The sequence below is a fragment of the Rhincodon typus genome, chromosome 8 (assembly GCF_021869965.1).
Source record: "Rhincodon typus isolate 14 chromosome 8, sRhiTyp1.1, whole genome shotgun sequence".
Taxonomy (NCBI): Eukaryota; Metazoa; Chordata; class Chondrichthyes; order Orectolobiformes; family Rhincodontidae; genus Rhincodon; species Rhincodon typus.
In genome coordinates this window covers 19,139,187-19,158,384 of record NC_063339.1, presented here as the reverse complement: position 1 = coordinate 19,158,384, position 19,198 = coordinate 19,139,187, and positions in this window count along the sequence as shown.

Genomic DNA, 19,198 nt, shown 5'->3' with positions numbered 1-19,198 from the left:
CCAAAACATTAACTCTGATTTTTTTCTTCACAAATGCTGCCAGACCTGCTGACCTTTTCCAGCAACTTCTGTTTTTGAACACCATTCCTTTAATGAACTAGGTCAAAAGCAAAGTACACAGACTTTGTGAATATGCTCCTATTACAGTTAGTATTACATTGCAGGAAAAGGTTGAAGGGATTTTTTCCGTTTTTAGTTAAAATGTTTTGTCAACCTTCCATTTTTCATCTCATTAATTGTGCAACTGGGTTCTTCAAGGCCCATTTTGCGGAAAAAAGCAGTAGGATAGTCAAAAAAATGCTTGTCACTGCCATTAACTTCTGCTGTTCAGGTCACTGATCCCATATTAAAAGTCGAGCTGCACACCACGTCAAATGTTGTCACTATCCTTCACACAGTGGACCTCAACCCATTAACATGGAGGACATGGCCCAGAGGAATATAAAGCCTGCTCCCCACTTCATGAAAAGGAACCTGGAGGACTTGGTGGACACAGTGGTCAAGACAAAGGCAGCCTCTTTGTCCTGTGGACTGCCATAAGAGGCCATAACACCAGATCAAGTCAACCCAGACCCAAATTACATCAGTGCTATGAGCCAGTTGAATTTGAATGCCCGGCTTTGCAGAAAAAACACTCAATGGACTTCTGTGCTCTGCAAAGGCAAGTGCCAGCATCTTCTCTCTGTAACCTCAAACACACAGGGTCAACACTCTATCTAACTCTACCACTGCACACACCTCTCACCAAGTCTCATGGGCTACAATTCTCACTATTCCATGCATCATATCCACTCAACATCTATCACTTACCTCTTCCTCTCAAACTACTAACCCTTTCTGCTCTCAACACTTTCTACGCACTCACTGGGGACACCTCACCACATCTCCTGCTCCTGCATCACCATTAGCTGCTCCTCCATTCATTTCTACTGTACTCAATCCTTCCCTTCATCTCATTGAGGGAAACACTGGGCCATGCCATAGACTAATGTCTCCACAGTTCCTGGACTGCTTTATCTGTAATCCCTAGACTGGTTGCATTAGCAGGGATAAGAATCCCCAGGCAGTGTCAGGATCAAGCATCTGACTGGCCATGGTTAACCTCTGGACTGGAATAGGACAAGCTCCTTAACTGATTAAGGTAGTGCTCCTGAATGACAATTGAGTGGTTTGTCTTCGCTGTTCACACATGGCTATTTGATTGAAATATATGCAGTATGTTTTCTGTAGGAACTGCTGCCACAGACTGTAAGTGTGATGTTGATGTGACATGGTGCCATACATCATCATGTCCACCCTTGACAGTTCAGTTGGTCCCCACCTTGGCAATCTATCTGTTTATCCCTTTGCAATACTGAGGCTGACAACCTATAACATAACATCAAATCTCCTGTACACTACAAAACATTTTAAGAGCTATAATATGCATTCATAGGAGATGCATATGTGTCCCTGACAGAGCATGCAAGATGTGGTTGTCCCTCAGCTCCAAAGTCAAGCCTCGAAGGACTGAGACATTGTGTGAGTTAGACCAATAGCAGACCCAATGGTGTGGTGAGGCCAGTATTTGCATTGCTGATTTACATAGGTGGAGGGTTGAAGAGGATGATATTCATGGAATCTGCAGTGACATTGTTGTGAAGAAGAAATGGTATGATGGCTGGCAATTATAATACTGCAATTATTTAAGAATTGGAAAGTTCTCTGACCCATTGTGTTACCATGCATAAAGCTAGTTTACTAGTAGCAGCAAATGGGAAAGAAACACTCCTGGCAATCCATAGGACCATGACATCTAAAGATATAGGTGCAGAATTAGGCCACTTGGCCCATCAAGTCTGCTCCACCATTCGATCATGGCTGATATGTTTCTCAACCCTTTTCTCCTACATTCTTCATTCTACATTGATCCCCTTACTATTCAAGAACTTAGCTTTCTCTGTCTTAAATACACTTAATAACTTGGCCTCCACAGCCTTCTGTGGCCATGATTTCCAAAGATTCATAACCCTCTGAAGAAATTCCTCCTCATCTCAGTTCAAAAGGGTTGTCTCTTCACTCAGGTCCTAGTCTCTCCCACTAATGGAAGTCCACTTTATCCAGGACTATCAATGTTCTAGTTTCAATGAGATGTCTCCCTCACCCTCATAGTCTCCATCGAGTACAGACCTAGAGTCTTCAACTGCTCCTCATATGACAAGACCATCATCCTTAGGATCATTCTCATAAACCTCCTCTTTACCCCCTCAACACCAGCACATCCTTCCTTAGATACAGGGCCCAAAACTGCTCACGATATTCTAAATGTTGTCTGACCAGAGCTTTATACAGCCTCAGCAGTGCATCACTGACCTCTTATTCCAGCCCTCTTGAAATGAAGGCAAACATTGTATTTGCCTTCCTAACTAACAACTGAAAAGCTGAAGATGAACAATCAGGGCTCATTTGGGATGTTAATCCTGTTAATGTTACTTGTAAAATGATCAAATGTTAACACAAATTTAGAGCACACACCAGCTCCAAACTGCAGTGGAAATTTTACCAACGTAGAAAATAGGTTCTTTTTTATACTTTCAACAAAGATAGAGCAGGAGCAAGAGGGCAAATGGAATAGATGCCCCAGTGCAAAAGACAAAATTGTTGTTAATAGTTGAGAAATGATAAAAGAATTGTAATAAGGATATAAACTGAGGTGTGAAAGATAGAGATTTACTAAGTGCAAAGTAAACAAGACACACACATGACAAGCTGCTGGAGGGAAGGTGTAGAAGAGTGGAGAAAAGTGGTGAACAGACATAATGCTGTCAGCTTCTGAAGTTATTGGATTCAATATTGAGACCTTGAGACTGTAGTGCCCAAGCGGAAAATGAGGTGCTGTTTGTCAGTCTTACTTCATTGGAACATTGCATCAGGCCCAGGATAGAAATGCCCCGGGGGAGAGCAATGCCCTTACATGAGAACAAGCCAGTTTATTGACATGGTAAAAAAAACTGGGAGGATAGCATCATTCTTACAGCCAGAGCAGAGGTTGTCATTCAGTCTTCCTTTGGTCTCACCAATGTAAAAAAAACACCGATTTGTGAGCAGTGAATGAGGTAGACTAGATTGAAAGAAGGACAATTCATCTGGGGAACTTGGAGAGAGAGGAGGGAGGAGGTGAATAGGCAAATATTGTTCCTTCTGCCATTGCATGGAAAGTTGACATAGCAGAGTGAGGGAATATTAGGAGTGATGAAGGAATGGACCAAGGTATCAGGGAGGGGATGGTTCCTGTGGAATGCTAACAGTGGAGGGGAGGGGAAGATGAGATGTGGGCATCACTGGCTGGCCAGCATTTATTGCTCTTTCCTAGCTGTCCATGAACTGAATGGCTTGTTCGGCCACTTCAGAGAGCAGTTGAGAGTCAAACAAATTGTTGCTTTAATGCTTTTCCCTTTGTCTTAAAAGTGTCTTTATGGTAGACCATTAGATCTAATTAGCAGCAATTATAACTGCAGAAGAGACAATTATTATGTAAATGTATTATACTTTACATCTTGATTTGAAAACATTAACCTTTTACAAAAATGCAAAATGCAAAATCTATCTGGGTACACAATTGGAAATTTTAGGCTTCGTCCTTTTTTAATATCACATTTCCTGCTGCAATAACATTTGCTTTGTTTCTAAGCTTTTATATATCAGAAAGTAAGAGAGAATATGATCTGATCACAGACTGAACCACTACCTAGTATAAAACAGTAAAGCGTGTTTTACCTGACTATAGTTTTGAATGGTTTGAATAAAGGGAGCTGGAAAAGCTCATAATGTGCAACTACCTCTTTTGTATCAACATTTAGGTTCTTTACTCAGAGAGTGGTAGGGGCGTGGAATGCATTACCGGAGAGGGTAGTGGAGTCGGCCTCATTAGGGGCATTTAAGCGGCTATTAGATAGGCATATGGATGATAGTATAAGGTAGTGGTGGAGGTTAGACAGACCTTAGGTTTCGGGTAAAAGTTCGGCACAACATCGTGAGCCGAAGGGCCTGTACTGTGCTGTACTGTTCTATGTTCTATCAAAGTGATCCTCACAAATTTCTTGCAGGTAGTTCTATATCATTGTGGAGAATATAAATATATTCCAGGAAAGACCAGCAATAATCAGGAAATGATGACTGAATAGGTTTTACACAAACTAGCTGAAAAGCTACTCAGAACCAAAAAACCTCATTTAGTCTGGATGAGATAGCTTTTTGAAAGGGATTGACTCTCACTCAGAGGAGTTGGTAATACCAGCTCAGTAAGGAGAAATCACACCAAGGCATGAACCTAGCTCTTTATATAAATGTACAATGCACAGACTCCATGCGTACCAATTTTGGGCCCTGTGACCTGATCATTCCTCATAAAAGACAACTTTTTCCCAGCTACCATCAGTTCTGAAGAAGGGTCACTGGGCCCAAAACATTAACTCTGATTTCTCTCCAGAGATGTTGCCAGACCTGTTGAGATTTTTCAGCAATTTCTGCTTCTGTTTCTGATTTCTAATATTCATAGTTCTTTCAGTTTCCATTTTCCCTATTCATTCTCTAGCTCCTATCATTTCTACATCATCCCAGTCCATCTTGATTTCTGTCTCTAGACTCGCTTATTCCTCTCCTCCCTCACTTTTTTCTACTTTTCCCTTTACTTTTCCTTTTAATGCCCTCTCCTTCTCCACTCTGGCTTAAGCCCATTTGTTAACATGCAATAATCTATCGTCTCACCCCTTGAATTCAGTATTCCCTGAGCTGGAATATGGGTTTACTTGAGAATGTAAGAACACAAGAACTAAGTGCAGGAGTAAGCAATTCAGCCCCTCCTCCATTTCATACGATCATTTGTGCCTGTTCTCTATAACACTTCAACATTTTACTCATTAAAATTTTGTCTATCTCCTCCTTGAATTTACTCAATGTCACAGCACCATCTCCTATCTGGGGTAGGGAATTCCACAGATTCATTGACAGAAGTAATTTCTCTTCATCTCTATTTTAAATCTGCTACCAGTTATCCTAAAACTATGACCTCTCGATTGGTCTGCACAAGGAAACATCATTTCTACATCCACATTGTCAAGCCCTTTTACAAGTGCCAATGAGTCCTCCACTGGTGATGCGAAATGTGTACCAGTTAGCCGAATGTTTATCCATAACGCTTTACCTTAGCTTGCAATCTTTGATATGGGAGTTCACTGTAAAATATTTTTTGAAAACATGAATGTGTAACACTTCTCTCGCTCTTCTGGTCAAGATACGGCATTGGAGTTTCAATTATGATAATTCTCAGTGGCGGATATGTTCAGGTTCTTTAAGTGCTTATCATGATTTCCTGGAGAACTCTCTGGAGAGCATTTATCCTGACTCCTTTTCCAAGCCATGAGGAAATATAGGTTTCTGTTAAACCTGATAAGGTTTGTAAACCACAAATAATTTCTTGTAAGTGTTAAAAATGTGCCTTGGGGTATCAATAATGCCAGAACTGAATAACATTCTCAAATTATTACACCAATTATCTGCTTTGGGTCAGTTGCAATTTGCCACAATCTGCATGTTTTATTCTCTTGTATTTGCTTCAAAATAGATCAATACTACTATATTTAATGTTAATTGCAATTCAAATGTTGTTGAGAGATAGATAAGAGCTCCTGTAAGAACATGATTTATAAAGAACTTATCATATTCAAAAGTTCTTTACAAGTAATGAATTATTTTCAAACTTTAGTATTAGGATCCTATAGCATAGAATGAATCTGCTTTGAAGTAGCTTCCAGGCAGATCATTACCAATTGAATCAGAGATAGTAGGAACTGCAGATGCTGGAGAATCCGAGACAACAAGGTGCAGGGCTGGATGAACACAGCAGGCCAAGCAGCATACCAATGTTGACTTCTGCAGCTCACCATGTAAATAAAATATTCCTCATCTCCCTTCTGGTTAATTGCCAGTCATCTTAATTCTACTTCACTAGTTTTTGAGCTACCTATCACTCCAACCATCAGTTTCAGTGATGTTGATTCAGTGACAAAAAATAGCCAGACCCTCAGAGAACACCCCAACTCCTCTTTAAAATAATGTCATTTGATATTTTACATTGCTTAGAAAAGACACTAAGTTCCATGCTTTGTAAGTCAATTTGGGAAATGATTTTTTTACTTAAATTGTACCATTTTTAGGTTAGCTTACCCAACAAAGTCATCTTAGAAGTAACATGCTGTTTCCTAACTGTAATTGTTTTGTTACACTGACAACAATTAAAGTGGCCAACTGATGATTTTGAGATAGCGAACCTCAATTAATTTTAATTAAGAGTTATGATAAATCAATAGCCATTTTGAAAGGTTTAACTAAAGCTCTTTAAAAACTATTTTATTTAAGAAATATGATCTTAAAAGAAATGTTTCTATGAGTCAAGCTTCCCAAACAAAGGCTTGATGCCATAAACGCTTACCCCAACCGAGAGACGACTTTAGCAAGTGTATTTTCTTCAGGAGTATACCATCCCACTCTTGTCGCCACTGATCCAGACTATACAGAGGACAGTATCCCCTCAGCAAGTCACTCTTTATTTACGTGTGCACATTACATGGCCTCTGACCAGCCAGATGAAAGCCAGTCCTAGACTGAGGAGACTTTCTGAATCTGCTGCTTATATCTGTCAGCCAGGGCTCCCTGATTTGCCCAGGTTAACAACCCCAATCAAGGATCTCATACTCAATGATATCCACCTTGTTCCAATCCCTACATCCCTCGCCGACTAAGGCCAGAGATGTAGGCCTGTTATTTTCCTTGTAGCTTCTTCTGGGACATTTTCACCCCAAGTCCTGTTCCTCTGACTCAGACTCGGACACAGGCAGCGTGTACTGGACCAGAGCCGTCTCTTGTGCCCAGAGTGCTTAGAGAGAGTTTTCTCCTCCTCTTCAGTCTGTAATGGTATCGAAGCTGCATCCAGAGGTTTCTTCGATCCTAGATGGAGATGGAGAACCCACAGTTTCTGACAGCCTATCTGGCTGTTCTAAGGGGCCTTGTATGTTTTGATCCTGCCCTGTTTGTGAGGTAGCTGTTTACATGTGATCCACATGTTTCTTCACAATCAGCTCACCTACCCGAATTACGTATGTCACAGGATCTGACCTAACATCATCCGCGCCTCGTATCCATGCAGGGCCAGTTCCCTGGTTTCAACAGCAAACTTTGTCCCCTGAAGTAAACTGCTTCTCCAGCTTAGAGGAGGCATGAGGCTGGCATTGGTGTCTCTGCTGCTGTTTCAAGTGATGACATACCTTTTGAGTTGGACACATGGAAAAATGAATGAACCTCAAAAGGTTCATAAGGGAAGGTTGAGGTTGCTGGATCTGTCCTCAAAGGAGTTTAGAAGTATGGTGGGGGCGATCTCATTGCAACTTGCAGAAGACTGCGAGGCCTGGACTTGGAGAAGATGTTTCCATTAGTAGGAGAGACTAGGAACCGAGGGCACAGCCTCAGAGTCCATCTAAGTGGCAGCTCAAAAAGCAAAATGCTGTGGAAACACTCAATGGAGGATCCCATTTCTAAAAAAAATGTAAACTAACATTTAGAACTGAGATGAGGAGGAATTTCTTCAGCCGAGGGTAGAGAATCTATGCAATTCATTGCCACAGAAGGCTTTGGAGACCAAGTCATTGAATGTATTTAAGACAGAGATAGATAGGTTCTTGATTAGTAAGAGGATCAAGGGGTACAGGAAGAAGGCAGGAAAATGGGATTGAGAAATGTATCAGCCATAATTGAATGCCAGAGTAGACCTGATGGGCTGAATGGCCTATATCTTATAGCCCTATGGTAAGGTGGAGGTTTAGTTCAGAGCAGGAGTGAGAGAGAGGGTCAGGCCATGCCTGAAGTGTTTTGAAGATAGTGGTCAGTTTTGATCTGGTCCAGAAGGATGGTCAGGAGTCTGTAGGGGTGTGGTAAATGTGTGTGATCGGTAACTGTCATTGAGAATGTTTAGGGGCTGAGTTTCATAGAGTGAGTTTTAATTCCTCTTACTTTTCCTAGCTTTGAAAGTCACTCAAACGCCATCCCATGGACTGTTTCAATGATTGCTTTTGCCCTGGTAGTTCAATTTCTCACCCTGAGAAGAGGTTTAACTATAACACTGCAGGCTCATTGTTCCATCTAAGTGGCAGCTCAAAAAGCAAAATGCTGTGGAAACACTCAATGGAGGATCCCATTCCTAAAAAAAATGTAAACTAACATTTCTTCACAAGATACACATTACAAGCAGGCATTGCACGGGGGCTAGTAATCTTTAGTAACATGATCAGTGCCGTCAAAAACTAATTGAAGCGCACCCATGAAATATTCTTCCTCGGCAAATAGCTGGAAGATCGAAAGAAATCAGAGTGAATTCCAAAGAGTGGTGATATACCTTTTGAGTGGGACTCATAACCTCAAAATCACAATTTCAGTCTATCCACATTTCAAGGGCCACAAATACCACCCCTTACATAGTTATAGACTCATACAGTACAGAAACAGATGCTTCAGTCCACAGACCCTTCAGTCCAACCCGACCATGTCGACCAAGTTTCCCAGAGTAAACTATTCCCATTTGCCTGTGTTTGGCCCATACCCTTCTAAAATGTTTCCTATCCATGTATTTGTCCAAATGTCTTTTAAATGTTGTAACTGTGCCTTCATCTGTCACTTCACCTGGGTGTTCATTCCACTTATGAATCACCTTCTGTGTAAAAACGTTGTCCCCCAGGTCCCTTTTGAAATTTCTCCTCTCACCTTAAGCCTATGCCCTCTTGTTTTGAAATCCACCACCCCAGGGAAAAAACCTTTACTAGTCATCTTATCTATGCCCTTCATGATTTTATAAACCTCCATAAGTTTGCAAGTAAATATAACTAAGTTAAAACCAAGGCTATTTGTTTTAGAACATAGAACAATACATCACAGTGCAGGCCCTTTGGCCCATGATGTTGTGCCGACCTATTATCCTACTAAAATCAAACTACCCTGCATACCCTACATTTCACTATCCTCCATGTGCCTATCCAAGAGTCGCTTAAAAGTCTCTAAAGTATCTGACTCCACTACCACTGCCAGCAGTGCATTCCACACGCCCACCACTCTCTGTGTGAAGAACCTACCTCTGACATCTCCTCTATACCTTCCTCCAATCACCTTAAAATTATGTCCCCTCATAATAGTCATTTCCGCCCTGGGAAAAAGTCTCTGGCTATCCACTCTATCTATGCCTCTCATCATTTTGTATACCTCTATCAAGTCACCTCTTATCCTTCTTCGCCTTAGCTCCCTTTCTTCATAAGACCTGACCTCCAGTCCAGGCAGCATCCTGGTAAATCTCCTTTGCGCCTTCTCTAAAGCTTCCACATCCTTCCTATAATGAGGTGACCAGAACTGAACACAATATTCCAAGTGTTATCTAATCAGAGTTTCATAGAGCTGCAGCATAACCTCATGGCTCTTAAACTCAATTCCCCTGCCAATGAAAGCCAACATACCATACACCTTCTTTACAACACTATCAACTTGGGTAGCAAGTTTGAGGGATCTATGGACGTGGACCTCAAGATCCCTCTGTTCCTCCACACTGCCAAGAATCCTGCCATTAACACTGTATTCTGCATTCAAAGTCGATCTTCCAAAATGAATCACTTCACACTTTTCTGGGTTGAATTCCATTGGCCACTTCTTTGCCCAGCTCTGCATCCTGTTAATGTCCCGTTGCAACCTACAACAGCCCTCCACGCTGTCCACAACTCCACCAACCTTCGTGTCATCGACAAACTTACTAACCCACCCTTCCACTTCCTCATCGAAGTCATTTATAAAGATCACAAAGAGCAGAGGTCCCAGAACAGATCCCTGTGGAACACCACTGGTCACCGAGCTCCAGGCTGAATACTTTCCATCTACTACCACCCTCTGTATTCTATTGGAGAGCCAATTTTGTATCCAGAAGTTTTGCAATATTAAATATTATTTGATACTTATCATATCTTTTAGACAATGCTTGACTTTAGAATCCCTACAGTGTGGAAACAGGCCATTCAGCCCAACAAGTCCACAGCAACCCTCAGAGCATTCCACCCAAACACATCCCACCAAATCTACACATCCCTGAACACTATGGGCAATTTAGCATGGCCAATCCACCTAACTTGCACATCTTTGGACTGTGGGAGGAAACCAGAGCACCTGGAGGAAACCCACACAAACACAGGGAGAAACATGCAAACTCCACACAGACAGTCACCCAAGGGTGGAATTGAACCCAGGTCTCTGGTACTGTGAGGCAGCAGTGCTAACCACTGTGCCACCATGCCACAACTTTGTTTGATAGTTCAGAAGGGTTTCAAATATTCTAATTTTTGAAGTTTTACCAGTCAGGGAAGAAAAATTCTTCTGTGCCTATCAGTGCCTCAAATTCACCAAATGAGCCTTTCTGAGCACAGACAGCACACATATTGCCTCAAGCATACAAATGAAGCCTATGCTTGAGGTAATTGAACAATCTGTTTTACTGCTTCATGCTTCAGTTAGCAAGAAGGCTGAAGTGAAGATCAAAAAATATTGGCCAAACCTGCTCTTCCTTTTCCCTTTGCTTGTTCTAGGTTTGCCAACTCTGTTTGGCTTCATTCCTGAAACTTCCATCAAATAACCTCCAGCACTTTATGAAGATAAATTTCTCCCACAATCCAAAGACATGCAGGTTAGGTGGACTGGCCATGTTAAATTGTCTGTAGTATCTAGGGATGTGCAGGCTAGGTGGGTTAGCCATTGTAAATGAGAGTTATGGAGATGGGTAGGGGGCTGAGGGTATGGGTGTGATATACTTCAGAGGGTCGGTGAAAACTATATGGGCTGAACAGCCTCTTTCTGCACTGAAGGGATTCTATGATTTCTCCCCCAACCTCACATCCTCTATATTTACAATCGAAGTAAGCACAGCAAGGAATTTTTTTAAAAGCCAATTTTAATGCCTCTTTGATATTTTCTCCTTCGTTACTAGCAGTGTCTAGTCAAAGGCATTAGTTGTTCATTCTTTGAATATTCTATGATAACCCTGGAGGACTCATAAACATGAGGTGCCTCCAGTCTAGGATGAAGCAATCTTTTTAACATAAAAGGCTTTGCCTGAAGTTTCAGGTCACCAGATTTCTTCTTGCCTGCAAGAATTTCCAATTTCAAGTAAGCCAGGCAGAAAGAAACAAAGCACTAATATAATCGCACTCTTAAATCCCTCTCGAAGCAGAGCCATTTAGTTGTTAAGTGCCTGACAGCGTGTAATAGAAGTGGATATGCAACTGAATGTGCATGAAGACCACTCCTGACTAGATCTTGGGTTCTGCTAATCAGCTTTTCCCATTCCAAAAGTAATTCCCATACATCATTCTTAAAATCATACTGCTACATTGATGAAGTAATTGGCATCTCCTAACTAAATTTATATGCAGGATAACAAAGTGCTATTTCACTCAAGTAGACATGTCAAAAGATTTTTAAATTAATTATATAAAGCCTTCAGCGACATATGCCAGGAAGAATTACCTGCTATAGATTTTATGTGAGTCAAATTATTTCCATATTTCAATATTGATTCACTTGTTGGCTGGAATGTTACAATTCACTGAATATTCAACTAATAATTTCAGACACTTGTCAGTTCTTAAGCTTATACTTTACAGTATAAATTGTTTATTAGCAAGTTAAAAACATGACATAGGATTTTCTATGCCAAAGAATTCACTGGAGTTTTAGTAATAATTGACACACCATCTAACTTGCTGCAATGTTTTTCAAGAAAATGAAAACTCCATCACCAGTATGTCTTGGTTAAGCAGCCCAATAGCTTCAATCAATCAGTACGGTTCTCCCATTCAAAGTGTCAATGTTTAAACCAGATTTTGAGCTTCATTTAATCTATATTATCTGCTTCAAATTTCAGTCAGGTCGCTGTGAGTATGCAGTACCATAAGCATACAAGATTTTTGCTATTCACTGCTTTCAATGAAATTGTAAAGACATTCACAAAGATTTGATTAGAAGTAACATTCATTAGAAAACACCTCTCTCAGCAAAATCAATAACTGAAAGGCCCTGATATTTATGAGAAAGCAGTTGGGCATATTGTTAATGTTCAGGAAACCAAAATTATGGGTTTCCATCAGGAGCCATTAAATTTAACAGCAAGATTCAATTACCATGTCTTGAAATCCATCTCCTAGTCACCACAGCGGGAATGAAAGTTTGACCGGATGGCTGTCAGTTAGGCTGGCTACCAGATCAGGAAGAAGTGAGGAACTGGAAATTAATGGGATTTTGTAGAGAGAGTTGCGAAGAGGAGATAAGCTTACAGGTGGCCTATGGAGAAGATTGGGAGTCATGACCAAGTTTGCAGGAAGGCCATGGAGTTGGGCACAAACCAGGAAGGGGAAGAGGCATGGGTTGAAATCTAGGAGGAAATTGACTTGTTTTGGAGGTGCTGGAGACAGTCATCCTGCATATTTATCCTATTCTGATAACCGTTCAATAATAGAGTCACAGAGTCATAGAGTTCTACAGACCCTTTGATCCAACTTGTCCATGCCAGCCAGATATCCTAAATTAATCTCATTCCATTTGCCAGCATTTGGCCTATATCCCTCTAAATCCTCCCCATTACATTCCATAAAGCTTGTCTCTTTCTTATTCCAGGATGAAAGCAGACCACAATGGGGCAGAAAGAGACAAGCCAGGTGGTGTGCTAACATGCACTTAGCTCCTCACCCCTTATAGGGAGAGTATCCTGACTCTGACCAACCCAAGTGGCTGACTGACCACGTCTAAGCCCCTAAACTGACATTAATGACTGTCCTTAACTTACTGTGCCAAGGACCCCTGATTGAAGATTATATTCCTTGAATTGACTGAGGCCTGCTGACAAGCTTCCTGCCTTTGTTTCTTTGCAAAATAGCAAAGCAAAACAGAAATAATATAATCGTAGGTTCTAGCTGACAGGACAATGTGCAAAACGGCAAAGAAAGGCAAAGATGCTGCAACCATTAAAATAAGCTCATTGTCGGTGAGCACTGTGACAGCGAGTGAAGAGTCTGGAGATGCTGCTTGGTGCAGTCCATGAGCTGGGTGTGGGCCCCTAAGTGCACAGCATCCTTGCTGCAACATTACAATAATGTTTGCCAGTGTAGAGTAATGTGCAGCACTAAAGTACAGAGAATCCTGTATCCTGTATATAGATGCTCCAAGAGGATTCTTAGAGGCTGGCACATGTTGAATGCCAATGTCTATGGATGTGGGGTGTGTGTGCCCCATGCCCATGGAGTGCACCCTGAGATGTTTGAGCCCAGTCTCCAACAATAATATCCTTTGACAGAAACAACAAGCTGAAGTCATCACGTAACGCTCTGGCTTCCAAGTGAAGATGTCCTGACTTCTAGCTTATTTGCTGAGTTTGGTAAGATAGAAAGCTGAATATTAATAAGGTGAGTTGGGCCTTTAATAAGGCATTTAAGCAAATATCCCCATAATTGGAACTAGCTGCTAGTGACTGACTCATCTTGCAACTCAACAGATGCATAAAATATGCAGCAAGATGCTGCTTATGTTGAGATGGGCCTCAATGGAGCTTTTGCCTGATTCTGCCACAAATCCCAACAGCATCCCACAGGTTTGGGGACATGTTCTGGAAAATGTTATAGCCCGCCCCTCAAGTGGTCCAGGTACTGGAATTGGATTTTTGAGGATATCAGTTTGCTCAGTCCGCAATGAGATTCCATTGCTGATTTCAGGCTTTCAGGAATGGTTGCCCATCCAGCATGGATAGAACCATGAGGGAGGTATCTGAGGAAGCTCAGAGATGTGTAGGTTAGGTAAGTCACCATGGGAAATGCAGGGTTTTAGGAATGGGATGGGTCTGGGCAGAATGCTCTTCGGAGGGTCGGTGTAGACTTGATGGGCCAAATGGCCTGCTTTTGCACTGTGGGGATTCTATGAAATCTATGAAAGCTCCATCACTCCATATTTCAAAGCAGCACTTCCGCAACCTCTGTCCACTTAAAGTGGCCATTAAGTGCTTCTTACTTGACGTGACCCCAGCTTGAAAGGAGCAGAGGTATGGGCAGGGTAGAGTTATTGAGTGGGGCAGAGACGCTGGCACAAAAGGACACTTTGTGGGCTCTGTAGTTCATGCATCAGATTTCATGGGATTAAGCCACACTCACAGGGAATAAAAAGGTACACATTTAAAGGGCTTGCACAGACAATCCCAGGCCTTTCAAATCTAAGGCCTCACTCCACAGTCATCACTTCTGTCTAAGAAATCCTGACCCTAATTGATCAGCCCATGATCATGACCCACAGACTGGGAACCCCTGTCTTAGATGGTAATATGGAGTCAGGACTTACATGTGGTAAATTACCGTGCACAAATGGAATGCAGTTCACCAAAGGGCAAAGTCACAGTTGCTTTGTACTTCAGGGGACCCAGATGAAGACAGCTGTGGGGCAGTGCAGAGAATACTAATGAGTCCACACCAAGATGTCCTTGATATAAAAGTAGCAATTGCTGGAGAAACTCTACAGGCCTGACAACACTTGTGGAGAGAAAACAGTCAAGGCCACACTGAGGCAGATTGGTTCAAACTTATGACCTCATGGCTCAATATCAAGCCTCAAGACCATCCCCCAGTGAAAGCCAACAGCTTTCCACTAATCATGCTGCAGCCACCTGCATCGCAATGTGACAAATCACTTGGATTGGCAAAGGCCTACAAACCAGATGCCAAACCAAAACAATTTTTTTTCCATATTCTTAGATGCGTTGCTGGATCAAGTCATTAGGGGAATTTTTGGCAGTGCAGAATTTCAGTCAAGGGAACTCTGTGATTTTCTGAAGAAGGGTCTAGGCCCGAAACATCAGCTTTCCTACTCCTCTGATGCTGCTTGGCCTGCTTTGTTCACCCAGCTCTACACCTTATTATCTCATGGTACCTCACAGCTGGATCGAAACCTGGTGAATTGTGGAGCAATAGTGGTGAGCAGATGAAATCTTAAGGCAATCTGTATTTATATAGGCACTCAAAGGTAACTTCCAGAAGGGTCGGGGTCCTGAATGCTACTGAGGAGGCCTCCATATGCTTGATGCACTCCATGTGCTCTCATAATACATTTTGGAGAACAAAACAGCATCCCACAGATTTTGGGACATGTTCTGGAAAATGTTATAGCCCTCCCCTCAAGTGGTCCAGGTACCGGAATTGGATTTTTGAGGATACCAGTTGTCTGCTTCTCAATGTTCCAGCCAGTAACAAGGTTGAAACTGGAGCCTTGGCATGCGTGGCAGAAGGGAATCAATAGCCATGTGTATAAGGGGTAATCACATTTCTGGGCAACCAGATTTTTCGTTGTCCAAAGATAGCAGAAATGGCAGATTCAGAGACAGTAAGACCTGCCGATGCTGGAGTCTGAGATAACACAATGTGGAGCTGGATGAACACAGCAGGCCAGACAGCATCAGAGGAGCAGAAGAAGGGTCCCGGCCCGAAACATCAGATCTCCTGCTCCTTAGAAATGGCAGATTGTCTCGTTAGCAAGAAACAAATCATTTTTTTCAATGTTCTTCACTGTTACTTATCATTCCAAATTAAATTAATAGGAATATTTAGCATAACACTAAACATTGCCAATTGTTGACAGATTCTGATGTCAAACATCGAACAACCGTGAGGCAATCTTGGGGAAAATTAGCTTATTGGGCCAGCAAAGATGTGATTAAAATATATTGAATTGAAAGTTATATCAAGTATTAATGACATTTTAGCAGACTTACGCTTTTGATTAGTATGCATAATAATAATCTATAATACAGAGGTAATAAGAAGGAACAAAAAGAGATTTATGAGGGTGATACTGGAATCAGAACTGACCATTTGTAACTATCATGGCAAAGTGAATAGGGTAGATTTTTTTTCCAGAAAATATGACTATATGAATCTGACCTATAAATGTGTTTATAATTATGATGGGATTTGGTGCAGTAGATATAGAGATGTTTTCTCTTGTGGGGGAGTCCAAAACTAGAACCCATAAATAGCTGCTAATTAATTCAGTAAAGCATTCAAGAGAAACCGAAAAATGATTAGAGTGTGGAACTTGCCACTATATGCAGCAGTTTAGGTAAATAATGTTAAATATTTTAAGGGAAATCTAGATAAATTGATCACAGAGGAAGAGCTGGAAGAACATGAAAATAAATTAAATGAAGTGAGATAGGAGGAAGCTCATGTGGAAGATAAAGATCGGGGTAGATCAGATGGGCTGAACAGCCTGGTTCAGTCATATAAGCTCTACAAAATTCCCCATAAATAGCTTGTTAACATTTTCCATTGTCATTTTTACTTATTCAACCATTCACAACATGAGGAATGCTAGCCCTCTATTCTTTCACATTCATGTGATGCTCAGACAAACTAAAGGAGAGCTGTATAATTTAATTTAATGAAATGCTCTGGCAAATCTAAAAGGTCAGGTGAAGGTAATAGATTACGAATGTTCCTATGTTTTCAACTTCAAAAGCTACAATTTGTCTGATGTTAGTTATGCTGCAACACTGATTAAATTGAGGAACATAGGCACAGAAGTAGGCCATTCAACCTGTCGAGCCTGCCTCATCTTTAATACAATATGGCTGCTCAACACTTGAACTGCATTTACCCATGCCATTCCCACAACCCTGTGTGCTATTGCTAATCAGAATCCTATCAATCTCTACCTTAATGATTCTCAAAATCTGAGCTTTCACAGCCCTTATGGTAGAGAATTCCAAAGGTTCAAACCCTCTGAGTAAAAATAATTCTCCCACCCTTGAATCAAGTGGTATCTTTCTTAATTTTAAATTGTATTGCCTGGTTCTAGATACCACAACCAGGAGAAACATCTTACTTGCATCTACCCTGTCCATTCCTGTAAATATTTTTAAATTTCAATGATAGCACGTCTCATTGTTCAAAATTCTAAAGAATAGATGCCCAGTTGCCAAATCTGTCTTCATAAGATTGTCCCGCCATCCCAGGAATAAATCTGGGGAACCTTTGTTTCACCTTACTGATGGCAATAACATCCTTCCTGAGATAAGAAAACCAAAACTGGACACAATACCCCAGGGGCAGTCTAAGCAAGCTGTTATACAATGACAGCAACACCAGTACTCCTGTACTCAAATCTTCATGTAATACTGTCTCAAATTCTATTAACCATCCTAATAGCCTTCAGAAATTTGTTGACAAGGACACCTAGGCCTTTTGCACATCTACACTTTCCAATTTCATAACAGTTAGAGTCATAGAATTTTACCGTACTATTGGGGGTTATTCAGCGCATAACGTCTGTATCTGCTACTAAAAAAGCTACCCAGCTGGTCCAATTCTCCAGCCCTATCTCCATAGCCCTCTAAACTCATCACTTTCAAATATATATCCAGCTCTCTTTTGAAACCGTCTATAGAATCTGTCTCCTCCGCCCTCACAGATAGCACATTCTAATCCTAACAACCCTCTGAGTAAAGAAGTTTCTCCTTATCTCACTCCTAGCTCTCTTGCTGACCATCTTGAAATTGTGACCCGTAGTTACTGATTTACCAACTAGTGGAAACAGAATATCTTTCTTTATCTTGCCAAAATTGTTCATAATTTTGAACACCTCAACAAGGTCACCTCATAATTTTCGGACAAGGACACAACAGTCCTAAACATTTTTGATTTGCCAACCAATCTGCCATGCTACACGGTACCAATGCTTTCTGTAGGTCCAAATACAAAATAGTAACAACATTACCTTCAACTACTGTCTGTGTCACTTCATCAAATAACAATTTGTCAAACCTGACCTGCCCTTGACAAAGCCGTGCGGACTGTCTAATATTAACTTGTTTTTCTCTAAGCGTATATTTATCTAGTCCCATATTATAGCCTCCATCAGTTTTCCTACTATTGATGTCAAGCTGACAGGTCTGCATTCTTGTATTCTTAAACAATGGAATCGCATTTGTAATCCTCCAAACCCTCAGAACTAATCCTGTAATCAGAGAGGTCCTGGAAACTTTCTACCAACAGCTTCATGATTGTTCCCTAACCTCTTTCGGGAATTGAGGATGCATCCCATCTGGGCCAGGCAACTTCTCTACCTGGAGTGCTGCCAGCCTTTTTAAGACCTTTTCTTTATCTATCACTATACTGCTCAGGTGTTAAACATTCAACTGGGCCATTGTCATCATCTTCTAACTTGGTAAAGACAGAAGCAAAGCATTGATTTAGTACTATTTTAGGCCTCACTGTTCTTTGAAAGGGATCCTCCATGATCCCTTTCTCAGTCATAGTGAGCAAGCCAACTTCTCCCAGAAGTCTTCTCAGTCCGTTTTCACTACCTGCCTCAGAAATACTCTTCATATATATTCCTCCTACCAAAATTGATAACCTCAAATTTGTCCACAATATTTTCTATCTGCCACATTTTTTGCTATTCATTAAGCCTGTCTAAATCTTCTTAGAGTCACTTTATATCCTCCTCACAATGCAGATTCCCACTTTACATTGTATCTTCTGCATGTTTGAAACTATTAGATTTGGTCCCGATCTCCAAACCATTTTTATATATTGTAGACAGCTGGGGCCTAAATAATGATCCTTGTAGTACCCCACTAGTCACAGTCTGCCAAAGTAAGAAGGACACATTAATTCATCCCCTCTGTTTTCAGTGTACTTGTAAATGACTAATTTATGCAAGTACGTTATCTCCTTTCCCATGTTCTTTCATTTGCTAACCAGGCTCCTACAGGTGATTTTATCAAAAGCCTTATGAAAATTCAAATTTATTTTGTCCATCAGTTTGTTTATCAATTTGTTAATAATATCATCAAAAATCCAACAAGTTCAGCAAATACAATATTCCATTCATAAATCCACGCTGACTATGCTCAGTCAGATCATTATCATCCAAATATTTGTTCTTCATATTCTTTGTAAGATCTTCTATCATTTTCCTTTCATTGCTGTAAGACTAGCAGTTCTGTAGCTCAATTTTCTCTCTCATTCCCTTCTTCAATAGTGGGGTGCTATAGTAGGCTGGAATGTTGGCTCAGTAGTTAGCACTGCTACCTCACAGTGCTAAAGACCTG